Source organism: Schistocerca americana, chromosome 3, assembly GCF_021461395.2.
Source record: "Schistocerca americana isolate TAMUIC-IGC-003095 chromosome 3, iqSchAmer2.1, whole genome shotgun sequence".
NCBI classification, from domain to species: domain Eukaryota; kingdom Metazoa; phylum Arthropoda; class Insecta; order Orthoptera; family Acrididae; genus Schistocerca; species Schistocerca americana.
The window spans coordinates 296,317,336-296,339,183 of NC_060121.1; the positions used below are offsets into that span (position 1 = coordinate 296,317,336).

The window sequence follows — 21,848 nt, forward strand, 5'->3', positions numbered from 1 at the left end:
AAGTGGTAGAAGCTGGGTGTGGCTACTACGGCGAACTGATGAGCCATGGATGTTTTGGAGAGCTTTGGTGTTACGAGAACTGTGTCATCAGTACTAGGAGGAGTGTGCTACAAGTTGCTGAGACGATGGGAAATGTCGTTAGGTCAAATAGGGACAGTCATCTTATGTTTAGAATATAAGAATTTCACTTTTCCTTGTTGGAAGTAGGTTGATTAGGATAGGTCTCAGGTGTTACAAATAAGCAGAGATTACTTATCGAGACAGAACTTGATCAGACCTTGAACTATAAAGTGGGGTAGGTGTCCACAATTTTTATTCTACTTTGGATTTCATTTCTCCATGGTGAGTAAGCTAGCGACAGCAATGTGATAACTATTCAACCACACAAGTTACAGTAATACTAGGTATCAGAAACGAGAAATGCAGATGGTATTGTTATACAAAAGTGATCGTGATATGGTGAAGAGGAATTTTACCGTGATTTTGAAATCGGTTATGATGTTAATTTTAGAGTTGCCGTGGATAGACTGTGGATCATCTTCTGACGCTTAAAATGATCTCCAGGTTAAATTTGGTGATACTAAGAGAGATGTAAAAGATATTTGCCATGTAGTTTGAATGTTTTCCATACAGGAATGTTACTATCACACTTACTTGACGTATACCGGGTGCTGTTTATCAGTATGATGATTTAAAATTTGTCTTGCTTGTCAAGGGCATTAGATGCTGTTATGTGGGCTAGAATGACATATACGAGAGAGCCTAGTTGGGTGATGGTTCAAATGGTTCAAATGGCTCTGAGCACTATGGGACTCAACTGCTGTGGTCATCAGTCCCCTAGAACTTAGAACTACTTAAACCTAACTAACGTAACGACATCACACACATCCATGCCCGAGGCAGGATTCGAACCTGCGACCGTAGCAGTCACGCCTAGAACCGCACGGCCACACCGGCCGGCCAAGCAACTTTCTCATACGATACACGGCTAGGAGAATTTCAAGCCATTGACGTGCCTCAAAATCAATTGCTTTATATAGAAGAAACAAAGTTACATCCGCCTTTGTAGTCAGTTTCCGGTGAAACTTGTGCATTTCGTGTAGAAAAATTAAAAACCACTGTTTTGGGACTCACGCATGTCCTCTGTTACGTGTCCTTTGACATTCGATTTTGAGGAAATTATTTGGTAAAAAAGTTGATTCTTCCACATCTTATAGTTTCGACATTACAGCTTGGTAATGAACAGGTTTTCATTTCGTTACTGCCAATGTTACCGTGATACTACACAAGTATGTAAACCACCAGGCACTTCATGATAGAAATCTGCCAAGGACAGTACCTCTAGTTATGGGATGTATCGGTTAGATAAACGCACCGATGATGACTGATATCAGTCGAAATCGATTTGCAACAAGATAGATAAATTATGTTGCCGCTATTGGTTGCTACATTCTTTATAATTTTACATCTTGAAAGGTTGTCAGCGGACAATGAAGTCGCTGGCCACATTACATTCATCCGGTTTTTGATGATAGATTTCTGTATACAAAATATAGCGAAAGTATCAGAATTGTTTTAACGGTGGAATGAGAGCGATACCTCTTCCCATTATCGAGAAAATACGAGAGATATATTTGAGGTTGTCCGCAGTGAGGTTGTCAGCTACCACAAGCAAAACTAGACGTGGCTCTGTTGCCGCCTGTTATGGGAAATGCGGAGTTGCCTCTCGTTTCTATTTCTCTTGTGCTGTCTATATAAACCGAATCTGAATATCTGAATATGGATAAACGTACTGCAATGAAAGGGCACCGGGCCCCGTCAGACAAAGATTCTGATTGGATGTTTTTCCAGTCTATGTTCTCTGAATTCAGAAAACTTTGTGACAGGCGTAAAAGAGACTGAAAGCTTAACTGATGCATGAGCAGCTGAGCGAAGACGAAAAGGACACATTAGGTTTTTCTTATCGTAATGCCTTTCTTCAATTTATTCAAATACAAGGTGGGACAAGTAAAAGTGGCTCGGAGAACAGAGCTACAGGATACAAAGAAACACAGTAGAGGAAAGGAAATACAATGCTAACATTACTGTAGCAGATGTCCAAAGTGACCACCATTCAGCTCTTGGCACATTTGGAACCCCGTCAGCAAGTTGCTGAAGGCGGATGGGCTGCTGTAATTGCTGCAGTCTCTTCCGTAATGTTCTGCTGCAATTCTTGAAGACTGTGAGGGTTGTTGCGATACGCCTTCGACTTCAGGGTTCCTGACACAAAGCAATCGCACACTGACAGGTCAGGGGACCCGAGTGGCCAGCTAGGGCAGCGAGCAGACTGACCTCTGCAAAGAACTCTGAAGATTGTGTAAAGGTGCTCCAAGATTTGGTCGGCTGTATGGGCAGTTTCTTCATCCTGTCGGAAATAACTGTAGGCCTTTCCTCCTCCGTTAATGCTACCACAGATTCACGTCCACTTGTATCCACTCGCCCAGGCCATTTCTGTTTGTCTCGCCCTGTACATTGTCTACCCGTACACAGAGCCCACTGCCCACTGCTACATCATCAGTGGTGACTGATTTACTTCAAACCCAACAACATTCCTTCTGAATTTTCCCCAATATGTATCTTATACTACTTTGAGAGATTGAACGGTTGTGGATATAGTAACATAGATTTATTAATTTGTAGCCTTCATTTTACACACACACACACACACAGTACCATAGTAGGTGCTCTTACAAAAAATAAACTATTCTCGGTTGCGTCCTTTCCAAAAGAGATCACGATTGCAACTGTGCCAGAAACGTGTTTCCTGCTGTCTTGGTGTTTGTGGTATGCTGAGTCGCATCGCACATCGTATCATTCCAGTGAGGACACGAATGTCACACCGAAAGCGTCGTGTCGCACTATCCATACTGCAAGGAGTCGCATCGCATATAGTATCGTCTCAGTGTGAACTCGTCTTATGTGGAATCTCTGGTAACACAGAGGGAAGGATCCGCAAAGCAGATTCGCGCTGAAGACTGACATGCTACATACAGTTATGAGAGTGCATTTTAAAATGCAGATACGATCATAGGACTATCGCCGTAATACAGTTGCGCTCTACCAAAACTACGGTCCGTTCGTTTTGTCACAATACATAACTGACGTAGTAAATGAGAGGCTTACTGGTAATATTGGTAGCATTCGTAGAAAAAGAAACATAAATGAATGTGGGAGAGAGAAACTGGGAGCCGACGACTTCTCTTTGCTTTTTGTTTGCTTGCTTGTTTATTCGTTTTGGACATAATTAGAACCGCACATCGTTCAGTGATAGTCCAGTGTGTATTCTATAACCTTACAAAATATAAATTGCGTTTTGTAAGTAACAAAAATTAGTTGAACACGTAACCTTGTCTGTCCTTGTAGCTGAGTGGTCAGTGAATCTGACTGCCATACAACGGGCATGGGTTCGATCTCGGCCTGGTCGGATGTTTTCTCCGCTCACGGACTAGATGTTGAGTTGACCTAATAACCATTTCATCATCATCGACACGCAAGTCACCCAATTGGCGTCAGCTGAAAAGACTTGGAACTCGGTGGCCGTAATTCCCCAGGTGGTGACTCCCAGTCATCAATGCCATACGATCAGTTCATTTTTTATTGTGCTTCTACGTAACCATAACAATTAGTTTTGATGCAAATACAATTTCCGTGCATGAACATAAAAAAATCTGTACTATTGTTGTTTTTTATACTGAACAGAATGTTCATTACGATAAAAGACAAGAGTTTCTTGTTATTATTGATAAGCACGAAAGTTATTTATGAATAACAGAAGATTTCATACAAAAGCTCAAGGAAGTATTGAAGTATATTTTTGTTTAACTTCTTCTTTTAATTTTACCAGTTTTTGAGGAAACTGCGTTGTCTAGATCTATATCATAAATCAGTATTTAATATTTTTTAATTATTACTGCAATATCCCTCTGTTTCACCTTACAAATGTACAATTTTCGAATAAAACCTGAACTAAACATTGACAATCTCAGTTTTGCTATAAATTCTGCTTATTTTTAAGTGACATACGGAAGGATAACTATGTAGAGCAAAAATGTTACGTAGGTTACGCAGTCATTTACATATCCTCACTGTTTCTAGGGTAATCCACTAAGACACTGATAGCGTACGCATACGAAACCATGGAAATGAAGTAACCCCCTAATAGGTATGCTACACACCTAACTTACAGGTAGCACTGGTCCATCATTAACTGACCAAAGCTACTAAGGAAACTACCAAAGTCTACACAGTCTTGCTCTGGTAGCTCAGTTGGTAGAGCACTTGACCGCGAAATGCGAAGTTCCCGAGTTCGAGTATAGGTCCGGAACACAGTTTTAATCTTCCAGGAAGTTTCACAGTCTACCCTTACCTGTGATAGACTGAAGTAGCCTACGGTACTTCTACACTCAACGCCGTAACGAGTTACATGGAAACGGTTAGCTAACTAGTCCAGACAACAGTAGGTCTCCGCCAGCAGTTCGCCGGCAGTGATGACCATCTCAAGGGGCTCGTAGGCCGTGGGCCGCTGCCGCAAATTGAGCCTGGACTCCAGGGAGGAAGCCGCAGAAGGGGCACGGCCGGGATTTGTGTCTGCAGCAGGCTGCTGGCAGCTGGCGCTGATATATTGCCAGAGAACGCGCAGCCAGAGCGGGCCAAGCCGCGCCGACGGACAGATAAATTGGACCGCATCACAGAACTGCGGCCTGCGGATGCAAAGCGTTGCGCAGCCGATGCCATTAACGAAGCGGCTGCACCTGTCCCACCGCTTTAACGCCGTTTCCCAGGCCATTGTCGTGCTCATTCATTGTCTGCCGTGTATGAGGGGCAGTGGCGTAGCCAAAAGTCCGTCTATTCTTTCGCTGTCTTGGCTACAATGTCACCTGCATCCACATTTACATTTTCAAAGACGAGCAAAAACATTACGCCCCATCTGCTTAGTAGCGTCTTGTCCCAGCTCTAAACGTAATGCTGTAGCGGTTCTGTGAGGCATGGATTCAACGATTCACTAGTAGGTTTCTGGAGATGTGTGGCACGAAATGCCTGCGCACAAGATACACAGTTAGCGTAAACTTCGAGTCAATGGTTCGTGAGTGCGAAGATGGGACCCGGTCGCATCACTGGGTTCAGAGCAGATGAATTTTGTGGCCAAAACATCAACGTAAGGTCACTATCATGCTTCTGAAACCACTGTTGCACGATACTGGTCTTGTGATACGGACAATTGTCCTGAAGTAGCCATCGCCATCGGGGAAGACATGGAAACATCAAGGTCCCTTCGATTACTACTACAGGTCCCACGGTAGCTCAGGTGAGTGCTCCCCATAACATAATACTGTCCCCACTGGTCTGTACACGTGACACGGTGTATGTCTCCAAGCAGCCGTTCATCTGGGTGACAAGTTTTCCGGGCACGACCATAGATCTGATGTGACAAGAAACCAATCCGTTAATCCACAGTTCAATCTCCATGATCATGTGCCTACTGCGATCGTAATTGGCGATGTTACTGGGTCCACATGGGAGCACTAATGGGTCATATGCTGTAGAGGCTAGTGCTCAAAAATGTGCACTGGGCTCCGAAATACAATGCTTTTGAATTGCCATACTCTGTTAAGCAATAACTGAGAACAGGGTATGTTACCAGTTTATACTTTTACCTTTAACAAATGATGTACATAACAAAACATCATTATGTCCTCATGTCGTTACACGACAAGAACTGAAATGTCAGAAACAAAGTGGAAACAATCATTCATCCTGGGTGCTTGTCATTGGACTATGAGAGTTTCAATAACGCATATGTCCACGGTGAGAATTTATCACCGCCAGATACCTATGCATCATGCTTAATATAAGTCCGCGGATGTCACCCTGTGGGATCTGTGGTATTACGTATCCGCACCACACTACCAGCATCTCGAAGTTTCCGTCAGACGGCGATAATGGTCGTGTGGGATCCAGTGGACCCAATGAAGGGTGCCCACTGAACCACACCTCCAGCAGCTCAATACCACGAGCGCCCGCTGCCGACGGAATATACGACGGCCAGCGGCAGCCACACAGTTCACTCGCACTTGGAGCCACTTCGCCACATAATACTGTGGAGATGCCGTATAGTGTTGGCTCCGACTACCTTGTTGCTATTGTATTAGCTGGACTCTATTTCTTGCTGCGTTGTTTGTAATGAGTCTTTGTACACTTGGAGATAGCTGCCTGTCAAGTAAAGCTTTTGTTTGCTGTATTTGCATGTTCGCTCATCATTTCTGCTCCTCTCCTGCTTTCCTATAACGACAGTTTCCACACACCTCCATAGCCCACCTCTCCTTACCGTTATGTATGAAGTTGTAGAGAAGAGTGTTTGTTCCCACTCTTCAGAGAAAGCCATTGTGTGTAATTGGAGAGTATGTGATGAACAGGACGAGCAAAAACACGTCTGTCAAGCATGTCCCACACATACTCGATTAGGTTTAGATCGGGACTATTTGCTGGGCGTTCCATTGCATTAATGTCCAGATATCACAAGACATCTCCGATTTAGCCTGCTACATAGGGCCTGACAGCAGCCACCACATGGCCTAGTAGGATCTGTTCGATGAACTGTTAGGATGTTACGCAACCATGGACAATGACAATAGCCATATGGCTGTTAACACTGATGCCTCTCCACACCATCACAAAACCTTGGCCGAATTTATCGGTTTCCTGGACAAATTTGGTACGTACCGCTCACCAGAGCGTCTCCACACACGAACACTGGCATCACAATGCCTAAGATACGTTTCGCCAATGAAAAGGATGCCAGTTGACATGCGAGGGGCAAAACTGAAGAGGAGCTGCAAGATGTCGTCAAGCCAAGTGAGTTACTCGAAAGGACGTTTGGGTCATAAGATCCCTTCACGTAAGCTGTTGATTACTGTTTGTTCAGACAAAGTGACTCCAGTGGCCCTTTTGAGATCGTCTTGCGGTGCTCTGGCAGTATCCGTGCGGCGTCGCTACGCAGAGATGGCTGGATATCGGTCTTGACCTGGGGTTGCAAGGCGTTGGCGACCTTATCTAACTCGTCTTGTATACTGACCTGTCCCCCTATAGCGTGTTCACAGTCTTTGGCTGACAGATGAAGAAACACTGGTAACTGCAACACCAAGACGGAAAGTCCATACTACATGCATCAAACAGACCGTCTTTGCAATTTGCACTTTATTAAGATGTCTCATTGCATTTGCGTGGTTGACCATGACGTGCGCAGTGCGCAAATGAGTACTGCCGTCAGTGTACAAATCTACAGAACACTGGAATACCGGTACTCACTTCCTGTTGATGAATCATATGGTACTTTAATGCTTAATACAGCCAACACAAGGCGAATGACTTTAGTTGTTGCATATATTGAAAGCAATGATCTCAGGCAATGCAACAAGACCACAGATAGCACCCGTGGGATAAATTAGAAGACCGACTTTGCTCCGGACCCCAGCTTTCTCTGGTTTCGGCTCTTGTGAAAGAATGAGCTGCCATTCATCTACAGATATTCAGAGGCCACAAATGAAATTGTCCCCAGCAGATCTGAAACCGTCATAGAGACGAAGGGTGGACGCACTACATACTAATGACCATTAATTGGTATGCAGATGCTTTTGATCACATAATGTAAATACGTGGCGCCACCGTAGTACCTCTGGAGCAAATTCAGGTGTGATACCCCATATAGTGCTAAGTCACTTTGTTGTATGATACATGATGTTTAAAAAAATCATCCAATTTCACAATAGTTCTTCATCTGCCTCCCGTTTAAACTGCATTTCGCGTTCTTGGAACAAATACATATTTTCAATATGAATAAAATAAGCAGAGTGAAATTCCTAAAGTGAAATAAATTTAAAAAAATCACTGCATGGATTCCTTTTGTAAATTATGGAACTATCTGTAACTTTTATACCAATTTCATACAAAAACAATGTAAATTTAGATTTGAATTGTCACACTGAACTTGCTGACAACATAAAATACTAAAAACAGAATAAATTTACCATTTTGCTCGTAGTTTTCCATACGAAGTTCCGAGTATGTCTGAAACAGAAAGTTTACTATCATTGACGATAATCGGTTTTGACTTACGGTAGTGATAGATTTTCAGTGCGGAAACCATTCAATAATCAGGATTGCTGAGGGATGAGATGCGTTAGGGGAGGCAGGAAAACAAATAAATAGATCACGGAACAAACTGGAGTGGAAGATGAAATTACGACTTTAATGAAAAGGATATACAGGCCGTTGGAATATATAAGTTGACGAAGAAACTGTCGAAGGGCCCAGGAAGTTCTCTACCGGATTCCAAAAGACAAGAAAGACCGAGGCGACGACTTAATGGAAGGTGAATGGATGACATCAGGAAACAACCAGGAGAAGCGTGGATTCTTAAAGCTGGAGGGCGTAACGCAAGGGGAAGTTTGAAGGAGGCCATTACTAGGCAGTATATGTAAAAAAGCTAATGGTGGTGATGAAGTAGAAGGCTCTGTACAGGCAAAAAATACCACTACGGATTGTTAGTACTCTGGATTCTTTGATTACATTTACGAATGAAAACTTTTAAATATTTATAAGCCTACCATTTATCGGTACTGACTCAAGATTATTACTTAAGAGATCTACTTTCAGTTTCATCCTAAACGTAAGCTCCTTGTGCCATTGGTATTGCACCTCGTATATTTTGAGATATTATTTCGAAAATACTGGTAACAAATGTTGTTCATATTTTCGCAAAGAATGGTCTCGCTTCACACAGTAACGGTGCTGACTTCCCTAAACTGATGAAATGTTGTTGTTGTTATTGAGGTCTTCAGTCCACAGACTGGTTTGATGCAGCTCTCCATCCTACTCTATCCTGTGCAAGCTTCTTCATCTCTCCGTACCTACTGCGACCTACATCCTTCTGGATCTGTTTAGTGTATTCATCTCTTGGTCTCCCTCCACGATTTTTACCCTCCGCACTGCCCTCCAATACTAAATTGGTGATCCCTTGATGCCTCAGAATATGTCCTACCAACCGATCCCTTCTTCTAGTTAAGTTGTGCCACAAATTTCCCTTCTCCCCAGTTCTATTCAATACCTCTTCATTAGTTATGTGATCTACCCATCTAATCTTCAGCATTCTTTTGTAGCACCACATTTCGAAAGCTTCTGTTCTCTTTTTGTCTAAACTATTTATAGTCCACCTTTCACTTCCATGCATGGCTACACTCCATACAAATACTTTCAGAAACGACATCCTGACACTTAAATCTATACTTGATGTTAACAAATTTCTCTTCTTCAGAAACGCTTTCCTTGTCATTGCCAGTCTACATTTTATATCCTCTCTACTTCGACCATCATGAGTTATTTTTCTCCCTAAATAGCAAAACTCATTTACTACTTTAAGCGTCTCATTTCCTAATCTAATTCCCTCAGAATCACCCGATTTAATTGGACTAGATTCCATTATCCGCAGATGAAATATGTTTTATTTTTTCTAAATATTTTCATACGGATGGGTAAAATAGGAATGACTTGGAAAGTAGTTATAAGACTGAAGCGGAATTGAAATTAACAAACAGGAGAACTGTCATAATAGAAAATGTTGGAACCTGTGATTTCCATGAACCAATCGTTTCTGTAGGTGCTTTCTAAGTGAAATGATTCAAATGGCTCTGAGCACTATGAGACTCAACTGCTGAGGTCATTAGTCCCCTAGAACTTAGAACTAGTTAAACCTAACTAACCTAAGGACATCACAAACATCCATGCCCGAGGCAGGATTCGAACCTGCGGCCGTAGCGGTCTCGCGGTTCCAGACTGCAGCGCCTTTAACCGCGCGGCCACTTCGGCCGGCCCTAAGTGAAATGGAATCAGATCATTTGGCTCCAAAGGTTTTCGTATCTACAGAAGAGGTCTGGTTTAGACTCTCAGGGCATGAGCCATTGCGCGTCAGAAAATCCCCATCAGTTAAAGACATGTTGCATAATCTCTAGACTGGCGCTTCCTAAACTATGTCTGATGCCTGCATCGTTAGATTCTTCACAGAAACTATTATTAACTGGTATGTCCAGTATGTGTTTGACACACATGTGGATCAGCTCACAGAAAAGCAGGAACTGTACGGAAATTTTCAGCAAGACGGAGCAACAGCACACGCCAGCTTGGCCTTTTCATGGATGCGTGATGCGTGACGAGAGAACAGCCAGCAGAAGCAGTGCAATCTCTTGGCCACCACGACTGCCTATGATTTTTACCTGTGCGGAAAACTGAAGGGTCACGTCTACTAAAATAATCGTCACACAATGGAACAGCGCTAAAACAGAACACTGAAAATGTCGTTACTGGTGTCCCTCAGGCAGAGCTGTGACGAGACCTCGCTCTTTGATAAATTGAGGACAGTGGCACGTCGACGTCACCTTCTGTGACGTTCATTAAAGTGTCAGACCCTTGCCAGTGGCACTGTAAATATTTTCCGAGCCAATTTTGTTTTCCTCACGTCGTAAACTGAACCGCGGAAACTGCAGATTCGGCGTATGTCAGGCCAACAGAAATTCCCTTATAGACAGCGTGCGTTGTCTAATACAAACCAGTTCGCGCCTGATACCCAGGTAATATGTTTCACTCTAGCTGCGGAACACCACCACCAGAACTGATATGAGGAGCTGTAAACTGCTCGTGAAGTGGGAACCTGCTCAGCAGCTTATACTCACATTATGCGGTGTGCTTAACCAACATAATGAACGCTGTTGAACTGTAAACACGTCACTGACAAACTGCGTGTGTAAGGATGTAGGGAGACTTGTCGCAGTTTTTATAAAGTATTCCTCAATCTGTATCACGTGTATGACCAAATGAAAACAAAAAACCAGTATGTTTTATATGCTTCGCAAGAAGCTGTCTTTCACGAACAAGGACGTCACAAAAATGAGCAACTGACACAAGTTGGTAATTACATATTCATTTCCGAACATCTCTTAGTTCTCGGGTTAGAACTTCCTTCATTATTCCAGCCCGGCCAGTGTAGCATTACAACAGAATGGAGACTCTCAGACCTGGTGCTTACACATAGACTGCACGTCTCGAATACAACTAAACGAGTCATCGAGCATAAGATCCCCATCCGGCAGACTGTTCAGCTTCTACATGACCACATGCCTTCGCTCCATAATACGCTACGGGGAGGTTTGAGAGGAAAAAAGGAAGGGATACTAGATTTCAACTACCCGTCGACAACCATCTCATCATTAGAGATGGAACAAAAGCTTGGATGAGGGGAGGTGGGGGAAGAAAATCGGCCGTGTCCTCTAAAAGGAACGATCCTGGCATTTGGCTGGAGATTTATGGATATCAAGGAAAATCTAAAACAGGATGGCCGGATGTAGATCTGAATCGTAATCCTCATGGATGAGAGTCCAGTGTGGTGACCACTGCGCCACCTCGCTCGGTAGGACCAGATCACTGGTGCAATGATAACTGTTTTCGTCACCGGGATTCGAACTGGTTGCTTTAGAATCGAGCACTGGTTTGATGCGGCGCACCTCAACTTCCTCTTGAGACAATCTCTCCACCCACTGCACAAAATGCTCAATTATTTCTTGTGTGTATTCTAATTTCCGTCTTCCCATCAAATTTTTGCCATCTATGGCTCCCTCTAGTAACACAGAAATTATTCCCTGATGCTTTAACACACGTCCTATCACCCTATCTCACATTCAGTGTGAACTGCATTTGCGTGAGTATGGCGTGTGTGTACTGTCTACTTTCGACAAAGGCCTTGTTGGCCGAAAGCTAACGTTCTGACGTGTTTTTGTTGTAAGCCGGCCGCTGTGGGCGGGCAGTTCTAGGCGCTTCAGTTCGGAACCACGCTGCTGCTACGGTCGCAGGCTCGAATCTTGCTTCGGGCATGGATGCGTGTCATGTTCTTAGGTTATTTAGGTTTAAGTAGTTCTAGGTCTAGCGGACTGGTGACCTCAGATGTTAAGTCCCATAGTGGTTAGAGCCATTTGAACCCCCCTTTTTTTTGTGCCTTTCTGTGAATCAGCATCTCCGCTGTATGGTGAGTAGCAACTATCCTTTTCATTGTATTGTTACATTCCATTCTGAATTTTCCATGATGAGGAGTGTATTTTAAAAGTTACGGCCTATGTTTGTTGCAAACAACGTCTGTTGGTGTGGAATGCTATCGTTGTCTGCGCTGCACTCCATTTTATAGCTTCTTTATCTCGTTCGTCATTCTTTATTTTCGTTCCAAGGTAGCAGATTTCCTTCATTTTGTTTACTGCAAGGTCATCAGTTTTTTTGCTAAGCTTGTCGACGATCTCGATTTGACATGTTTTTACATTGTTTGCTTTACTCTCAATCTAAATTATGTGCTCGCTCGACTGGTCACCGCACGTAAGAGTACTTCTAATTGTACTTCTGTTTCTCACATTTTTATAGGACTGAAATATCATTAACGAACCTTATCATTGACATGTTTTCGCCCTGATTTTTAATTCCGTTTTTTCGGCTATGTTTCAGATGGGGTTCAGAGCGGGCGTCACTCGTTGTTTCGACAACGGATAAGGCTACACATCTGTTACTAACGTGGTCGAATTATCGGCTACCAAAGAGCACTAGCGGTTGTTTTTCGTTCTCTTCCGTTATCTCGCGGCACGCGTTTATGAGAAAGCAGTCAAAATACACTTCAAGTAGCAAAATAAACTTGCTTATAACGCACTATATCATGCATACTCCATTAGCAACCAAGGAACTTACTAGCAGCTGGCAGTAACGACTCTTGTTTGACGCCTTTATTTCACCTAATCGGGCCGGCTGGTGTGGCCGAGCGGTTCTAGGGGCTTTAGTCTGGAACCGCGCGACCGCTACGGTCGCAGGTTCGAATCCTGCCTCGGGCATGGATGTGTGTGATGTTCTTAGGTTCGTTAGATTTAAGTAGTTCTAAGTTCTAGGGGACTGATGACCTCAGATGTTAAGTCCCATAGTGCTCAGAGCCATTTGAACCATTTCACCTAATCGTACATGATACTCTCTCCAGGTGGTGTCACATTATGTTTTCAGGCGAGAGATTTACAAACTTCGCCTGCCTGACTACAATGGGCTGAATTACAATTGTAAATAGTCTTCACGGGTTTGTCGCCGGATCACGTTGTACAAATTCCACAATATTTCCTCGGAGAAACTGTCCGACATCTCAGGTGGTTCAGCCTTGCTGATGGCTAGGTACGACTGACGGTATCTGCACGTCGACGCCCCGTTTCTTGAAAACGCGCACGAAGAAAGCGCAGGAGCGGGAATCGCGCATGCGCAATGATTTGAAGATAGATGGTGCCATATTCAGACTCCCTCTGCTGAAAATCGCACAGCTGTATGCTGCGTTTGCCAACAGTGCGACCAGATGTTACTCACCAACTGCCGTACTAGACCAACGTTATGACAGGCCTGCTATCGAAGAATCTTGATTTTCGCGTCGACATTTAATAGCAGACAAAGCAGGGTTCCAGCCTGTGCTCAATTGAAATCCCGCATCCTTGTTGATGAGATTATCGGCTGTACGGATATGTATCGCTTCCTTAATGACGCAATCGCAGAAAGGTGATGCCGGGGATAAAACTTCCGTCTTTTCATAAATCATCCGATATCCTGTACTCAGACAGTTTTCCACAATTTCTGACTTTTCCCGGTTGACGAAGGCGTGTATGACGCTGATGTTCTGTACTGTGCGGCATGTCTGGCCTATATACGCCGGCCGATGTGGCTGTGCGGTTCTAGGCGCTTCAGTCCGGAACCACACTGCTACTACGGTCGCAGGTTCGAATCATGGATGTGTGTGATGTCCTTAGGTTAGTTCGGTTTAAATAGTTCTAAGTCTAGGGGACTGATGACCTCAGATGTTAAGTCCCATAGTGCTTGGAGCCATTTGAACCATTTAGCCTATATACGCTGCCCCACACTGACGAGGAATCTTGTACACACCACGTTTCCCCAGTCCAAGATCATCCTTAACCGAACCCAACAGGTTTCTCAGTTTCGCAGATGACTGAAAAACACACTTAATACTATATCTTCCGTCCGCTCTTGCGATTCTTGACGACATGGCACCAAAACATGGCAAAAAGGCCAAAGTGGTGGAATGAAGATACGAAGACACCCACCACTTCGGCCTTTTTGCCGTATTTTGGCACCATGTAGTCAAGAATCGGAAGAACGCTCGGAAGATACGGTATTGTGTGTTTTTCAACCATCTGCAAAACTGAGGGAGTTTGAATATGGTACCATCTATGTGCGCGATTTCCGCTCCTGCGCATTCTTCTCGTGCGTGTTCTAGAATGTAAGGCAGACGTACGTGTAAATGAGGGGATGACGACAATTGCTGAGACAGATCTACTGCCATTTAAAGGTGGCCTGCTGCAGCCTCAGATGAAAAGCTACTAAGGTGCGAATTCTTAAGATGACTAGAGTTGCATCTGAACTCGTTTATAAGTAGCACTCTTCAGTATCCAGTAGCTATCCGCCTGAAGTCACGCAATCCATCTTGTGACGATCTTAGGGTTGGAGACTTTCAACGTGACCGTGAAGTAGAAAGAACAACCTAATTAAAAATTCAACATTGAGGGCGGTCGATACTCAACCGGATCCGAACGAGAGATGGGAGATGTGGCCGCATTTTAAAGAAATGAAGTTACTGTGAAAGCTCTGATTATGACCGTTGCGTTAAGGAACAGACAGTAAGATATACTGCGGGTAGTTGCTTGCTCCATTCTTTTAAAGGAGGCTCGAAAGGCTTGAACCAAATGACACAGTTTCTTGCGATCTATTTGTCAAATTTAAACATTAACAGGTAAATAAACTGTGTATATATACCGACGAGCCAAAGCATTATGTGCACCTGCTTAATAGTTTGCTTGTCCGTCTTTGGAACGAAATACATCATTGTTCGTATCAGGGATCCGACAGTTAGTTTGTAAGTTCGTGGAGATATCAAACATCAAGAGATGCAGGTGGTTCACAGCTGTCAGCGTGTCTTCGATTACTACCGCAGGTCGCATGAAAACGTAGGAGAATGTCTCCCACTGCATTATACTACTACCACCAGCCAGCGTCCGTGGCGCGCTGCACGTTTCGAGCCGCCGTTCACCTCGATGACGCCGTTTGTGGCGGCAACCGTCGATCTAGTGTAGCAAAAATGCGGTTCACGCGAAGAGCCAACACGTTTCCATTAATCGACGGTCGAATCCCGATGGTCCCGTGCTCACTGCAGTCGTAGCTGACGACGTCATTGGGTCAACAACTGAACACTTAGGAGGGGTCTACTACAGAGCTTCATGTTCCACAATGCGCGATGAATGGAGTGCTTCAAAACACTTGCGCTCTTTCGGCAGAGATGTCACAGATCACCGTCTATAATGCTTTACAGAGCAGACAAGCCTCCGAACCCCACGTTCTGTGAAGACTCGCTGGTGTCCAACTATTAAGCGTCTATTGATAGTTTCAGTGTCCTTGTACCTCTTTGCGTAGATGCTCACGACAGTAGCACGTTAACATTCGAACAATTTCGCCGTTTTCGAGACACCTCTGCGTGATAATAGCCTGCTTTTTGTCAAAATCGCTTGTCTTGATAGATTTCCCCATTTGCATCCCATATCTTCGCTAGGATGATCACCCGCCCGTATCTCCTCCGTTTACATACTTTTGTACCGCGCCACGTGCCCGCAACGTCACCAGGCGGCATCCAACTTCGCGGTGGGCTGATTTATAATGCTTCGGCTTATCAATGTATATGTGGGCGTTTTGTAATATCGTAACACTAATAGTCAACTTTTCCGGAACTGTTGAGCTTTTTGGATTAAAGTTATTGCTGTCAGGCTCAACAATAGCTGGCTTACAGGTTCTGAAGAAACGCACAACTGTTCCGTAATGGGTCGACAAGGGCGGTCGAAACGCTTACTTATTAAAAACTCGCGTGACGTCACACGACCGCGTCCGAGGCCCACGAGAAAGGCAGCGCGTGATGAGTACGTCAAAGCACTTGACACTGCAGCGCTTAAGTCACAGCACGCAACACTGCATGTCTTACGAGTACCAGCTGTCATTTCCGTCCGGGAGCGAGTAAGTAGTTCAGACGAGTTTAATAATTCTTAACTGCGCGTTTAAATGCATACGAGCTCTCGATAACGCACGACAAATTTAAGAATGGTTGTGGACACCTTTTTAAATACATATTTATTTCCCGTGGGGTCGAGCGTTCGCGAAATGTGGCGGACAGTGTGATGTCACAAAGTCGTTGTGGGGAGGACCCATATCTCTCTTGGGCCCCGTCCGCGCTGCAGTGGGTAGCGTAACAGTATGATGTCAGTCAGTAGCGAGTCTGCATCCTCCAGACCGACATCAAGGACACGTCCTCCTCCGAAGTAGTTCTCTGAAGACAAGGACGAAACAGGGTTTATCTAACAGATCCCAGAAGGATACAGCTTGATAGTCTGAAGAATTTCAATAATTTTAATTGATCAAGCTTTCCCGGCGTTTGTGTTATAAATAGTCTTCGCGTGTTTAGTGCCGGATCACGTTGTGCAAATTCCACAATATTTCCTCGGAGCAACTGTCCGACATCTTCAGGTGGTTCAACCTTGCTGGTGGCTAGGTACTGTTTTGCCATGCAGGGACACAGGTGAGACTGTAGCTTTTCGTAGCGTGGTTGTATTTTATCTCCGATTTTTTCCGGCTATTTTGTGGAGTAAATTTACTCTTGAGACAAGTTTCTTCGACAGGTATTTATCTCCGAGTGAAAAACCTTCGAGATCGGTTTAAGTTGCGACAGCAAGTCGCGCAGAAGACCTGCGGGCATTGCGTAAACCCCCACTGCGCCTTATATCACTGCGTTATAAGCGTGCTAAAATCAGCAGATCACTTGTTATTATAATTATACTGGCTGATGTGTTTCGGGACTAGGCTATCATCAGAACATCTGCCAAATGAAACATAATTACCATCATAGTTGTAATGGCACTCCCTAGATGGTTCGAAAAAGGCAAACGTAAGATAAGGAAGAAAGCGATGCGCTGCAGCAAAGATGCTGTTAGATGAGAGAGATGTGACTGTCACTCTTTTTTAAGTCGGCAGAAGAAGAGGAGTCTGCGGTGTGTCTTGAGCAACAGAGGACACGGACATTTTTATCGCTCTTCCTATTGTGACACTTTCGTTAATAAGATTGGATTAGCATAAATAACGTGAATTGCAATGCCCGTCTATTTATTTGATAAACAGTTCTTATCGCCGAATCGAAATGCAAGTTTCTTTTACTGGGCGACACGTTCAACAATTAGCAACCTCTGCGGCGGGTGTATTCAGGTCTAACATTCTGCGTGGTGTCTGTTTGTTCTATATCGTGTCTCCCTACCACTTTCGCGCAACGACGCTCTGAGCGTTTGTTTTTTAGGGAATTGACTAGTTTGAACCTGGGACCTGTTGCTGGTAAGGAGACGCCAGACCACACATGACATGTAGAGTTCAGAAGAGTTCAGTGAGACTAGCGATGATATAACCAAATACTTAATGATTTCAGCGTCAGCTCCACTGCACTCCCTGTAAAAGAATCTTAATACTAACTAAATTTAGTGGAAGGGGTTCAAGGCTTTCCTATTTTTAGTTAGGTGGTAAAATAACGTCGAAAAAGCAGTTAAGTTTACCATTGGAAATTTTATTCTACTCACAAAACATTGTTTATAAATTGCACTATTGATAAAAGGAAATGTTTTAATACAGGATGGCAAAAACCGACTGCGTTCAACAAAAATGTGAACGAATATTCCCTGAATGGGTTTCCAAGTTCTACAATGGATCGAAGGATGACCTATGCCATATCATATCTATAATCTAGGTTCAAATTAAGTTCCACAAAAGAGAAAACTATCAAAATGGTCCCTCAATTATCTTTAATTACTTATCTAACTTGTCGTAAATTACAGTGGCTGATGTGGCTTCTCAATAACTATATAACAGAAAAATCATCGCGTTTCGGATTTTTACTTCAAGTGGCAAATGTGAACACCATGAGCTTTAATTAACGATCGACACTAGTATTACGCAAAAAGGGGATGTAACAGATGAGACTTCTGCAGTTCGGAGTGAAGCTTTATGCGCTGTTATGCGGCATTGCGTGCGTTCATTACCTTGTCGATGTTCGTCAGGGGGCGGCGGAGAGCACAGCTCTGCTCACCTAGCCGTCTCGGAAGCAACTCTCTCCTAACTTCTCCTTACTACAATTTACCGAAGTTGCTTTAAAAAAACTATCTGGCTGTGTTTTCATCTGAGCAATCAGGGTCTCAATGTTAACCTTAAGCTCCGCCTACAAAAATTCTGTCTATCCAATGAGAAACTATACTTTTCGTGGTGTGGCAATGTTTTTAAAGTTTGCAACGTAACAGAGATGCGAAAAAGTCTCACGCTAAAACTTGCAGCTGGTGTGGTCCTTTTAGCGTTATCGTAAGATCTATACTGTTCTTCTGGAGGGCTCTAGCTTTTAACATGGGCTGGGGGTGGTCCTGACGTAACAGAGACGCGAAAAAGTCTCACGCTAAAACTTGCGGCTGGGGTGGTCCGAGCGGTTAGCTGGCGATATGGGTGTCCGTCCCTTATCGTAGGGCCTTCCAGCTTAACACGGTTGTGCTCTCGGCTTCTGTTCTCGTTTCTCCCCTCGGAACCGCGTCTGTCTCATGGTGGGAAGGCATTCTTGTGTTAGTCTGTGGTATTCCATTTGCTCACTTGTTACTCGTATTACTTTGGTTAATTTAATGTTACGATTTATTCGGAGCTATGTGACATACTACTGGATTTGCTTATCATGTCAGGGTTTCCATGGGAGGTGTTGGATTTGCCTGACACCTTACACAGGACGACCATCGCAGCAGAAGAAAGAGGTTAAGCTTCCCACTGAGAAGAGAATACAACTAACAACGTTTACTATCAAATTTCCTATAAAGTTTATTTCAAATTTTTGTTGGTGTCTGTTCGGCAAGCGGCCGTAATAGCATTTCATTAAGTTCCATTTATGACTTCACAGTTAAAAGTCTGAAAACATTTCCAACTCAAAGTTTCTAATTCATTATCCAGGCAGCAGTAAAAAACTAGAAAAGCTACAAATCAGAAGCACAACGTAAAAACAATATTTAAGAAAACATTCATAATTAAGTTTACATATCATGTAAAATGTCTTAACACATAGGTTATTGTCACATAATTATACTATCGACACCGGTGCTCAGCTGATGGCAAGCTGTCTTGTGAAAAACTGATACCAATACATGCTGCTAGGTGGCATAGTTGTCTAGTTACGCTAAAAGAGTACAAGGACAAATTAATAACAAAAAAGTATCAAAAAATTTAAAGGTAATAATAGGCAAAGGTGTATAAACACAAGAACATCAATAACTGTAGGATTTATCTGGGGGATGATTGAAGAGGATGAAGGGATGAGAGGTGGGGGGGGGGGGGGGGAGGGGACGTATTGCCAGTAACATACAGCATTATTAAATCTAATATTACCGAAGAGAAAATCACTCAATGTTTTTTAGGAAATTCACGTAAGTCGGAACACGGAGAGGGATGAGAGGGACATCAGGTGTGGGGAGAAATATTTTTATTCAAGTATGGTGTGACAATACAAATAAAGTTTACAAAACAATAAAACTTCTGAAATTTTTATTTAGTATATTTATTCAAAAATGTTAAAATGCTGACAATATAAAACCTGTAATGAAAGTACAGAGTGATTTTGTTAGGTAAAACACTACTTGGGTATAGAATAAAAGTGAAATTATTGCAGTGTTAGCATAGGAGGAGGTACGGACGATAATACAACAGAAACAGGGATAGAGGAGGGGCATAAGACCTAGAGTGAAACTTGAATGCCATTGCACAAACAAGGTTAATAGGTAATATATAAACTTAAAATATTTATAAAAAATGTTTAGGAGAAGCAAAGCAGTATCGGAAAAAAAAGATATTCTTTAACTAACTTTGTACAGTGGACAAAATAAATAATGAATTTTGCAGGACATGACAGGAAACAAAACTGATTTTTTTTTTCTCTCAAGTACGTCATAAGAACACAAAATAAAGAAGATAAAGTGAATTCAACTTCATAAACATAGAAAACTTCCAGTTTCTTCTCATTGTAACCTTGCATAACGCATTGTTTATAAACCAGTTGGTCCTCCTCGTATTTGGTAATGCTTTGGAGTGCCTTTATGCGCACCCCTCACCAAATTATCCTGATAAGCCTGAGTGTTATTGTCCCATTTCTCCACAGCAGCCTTGATGAGGTCTCTGTTGGCACAGGACAATTGCAGATAACTCGTTTTAGCATGGCCCACTCATTCTCAATGCAGATGAGATGCACAGAGGCTCCTTCATCTGACTGATTCTGAGCTCCACGAGGAAGGTATTCGCACGAATGTGCGGTGGGAAGAGAGGTGCATTGTCGTCCATTAGCGTGAATCTGGCTCCAGTATGTACCCCAAATGCGTGCAAGAATGTCATCCCGATACTTCACACTAGCCATCCTTCCATGTACTGGCAAGAGGGGTGTCTTGCGGCCGAACATGGTTCTACCCCAAAATACAACTGAACCACCTTGATCAGAAACTTCCTGGCAGATTAAAACTGTGTGCCCGACCGAGACTCGAACTCGGGACCTTTGCCTTTCGCGGGCAAGTGCTCTGGAAACATCCCCCAGGCTGTGGCTAAGCCATGTCTCCGCTATATCCTTTCTTTCAGGAGTGCTAGTTCTGCAGGTTCGCAGGAGAACTTCTGTAAAGTTTGGAAGGTAGGAGACGAGATACTGGCAGAAGTAAAGCTGTGGGTACCGGGCGTGAGTCGTGCTTCGGTAGCTCAGTTGGTAGAGCACTTGCCCGTGAAAGGCAAAGGTCCCGAGTTCGAGTCTCGGTCGGGCACACAGTTTTAATCTGTCAGGAAGTTTCGTATCAGCGCACACTCCGCTGCAGAGTGAAAATCTCATTCTGGCACCTTGATCAGGTTGGCTGTCTGCAATGTGGTTATGGTATACAAGTTGTCCTCTTTGCCTCCACACACGAATATCATCAGTCTCAGCATGGAGACTGTTACGTATCTGATCAGAAAACAACGTTGTGTCCCACTACTATCTAGCCCTCATGGAGTGATTTCGTGCGCACATTACATGAGGCCCTCTCAGAACCAGATTCAGAGGAGGAGCCTCGATAGGTCTTCTGGCAGATAATGCCTGCTCGTGGAGCATAATTCGTATAATTTGTGTGACAGTTACACTCCTGAAGCTGTTTGGAACTACCGCCATAGGCGTGTAGCATTGTGTTGAGGGTTTCTGCTTGCTACACTTCTGACCATTAAAATTGCTACACCACGAAGAAGACGTGTTACAGACGCGAAGTTTAACCGATGGGAAGAAGATGCTATGATATGGAAATGATTAACTTTTCAGTGCATTCACACAAGGTTAGGGCCTGTAGCGACACCTACAACGTGCTGACATGAGGAAAGTTTCCAACCGATTTCTCATGCACAAACAGCAGTTGACCGGCGTTGCCTAGTGAAACGTTGTTGTGATGCTCCGTGTAAGGAGGAGAAATGCGTACCATCACGTTTCCGACTTTGATAAAGGTCGGATTGTAGCCTATCGCGATTGCAGTTTATCGTATCGCGACATTGCTGTTCGTGCTGGTCGAGGTTGGGCGTTTCTGGATACAGGAAATTTTGGACAGCTGCCCTGGTCAGCACATTCTCCAGATCTCTCACCAATTTAAAAC

General features: G+C 43.7%; 1 non-coding gene across 1 annotated transcript; it reads left to right on the forward strand.

Annotated features, from left to right (window-relative positions):
• The first annotated feature begins 20,925 nt into the window (after positions 1-20,925).
• Positions 20,926-21,000, forward strand: Trnas-uga. Its single transcript has one exon. It is a non-coding gene; the product is annotated as a tRNA-Ser (tRNA).
• The last annotated feature ends 848 nt before the right edge of the window (positions 21,001-21,848 follow it).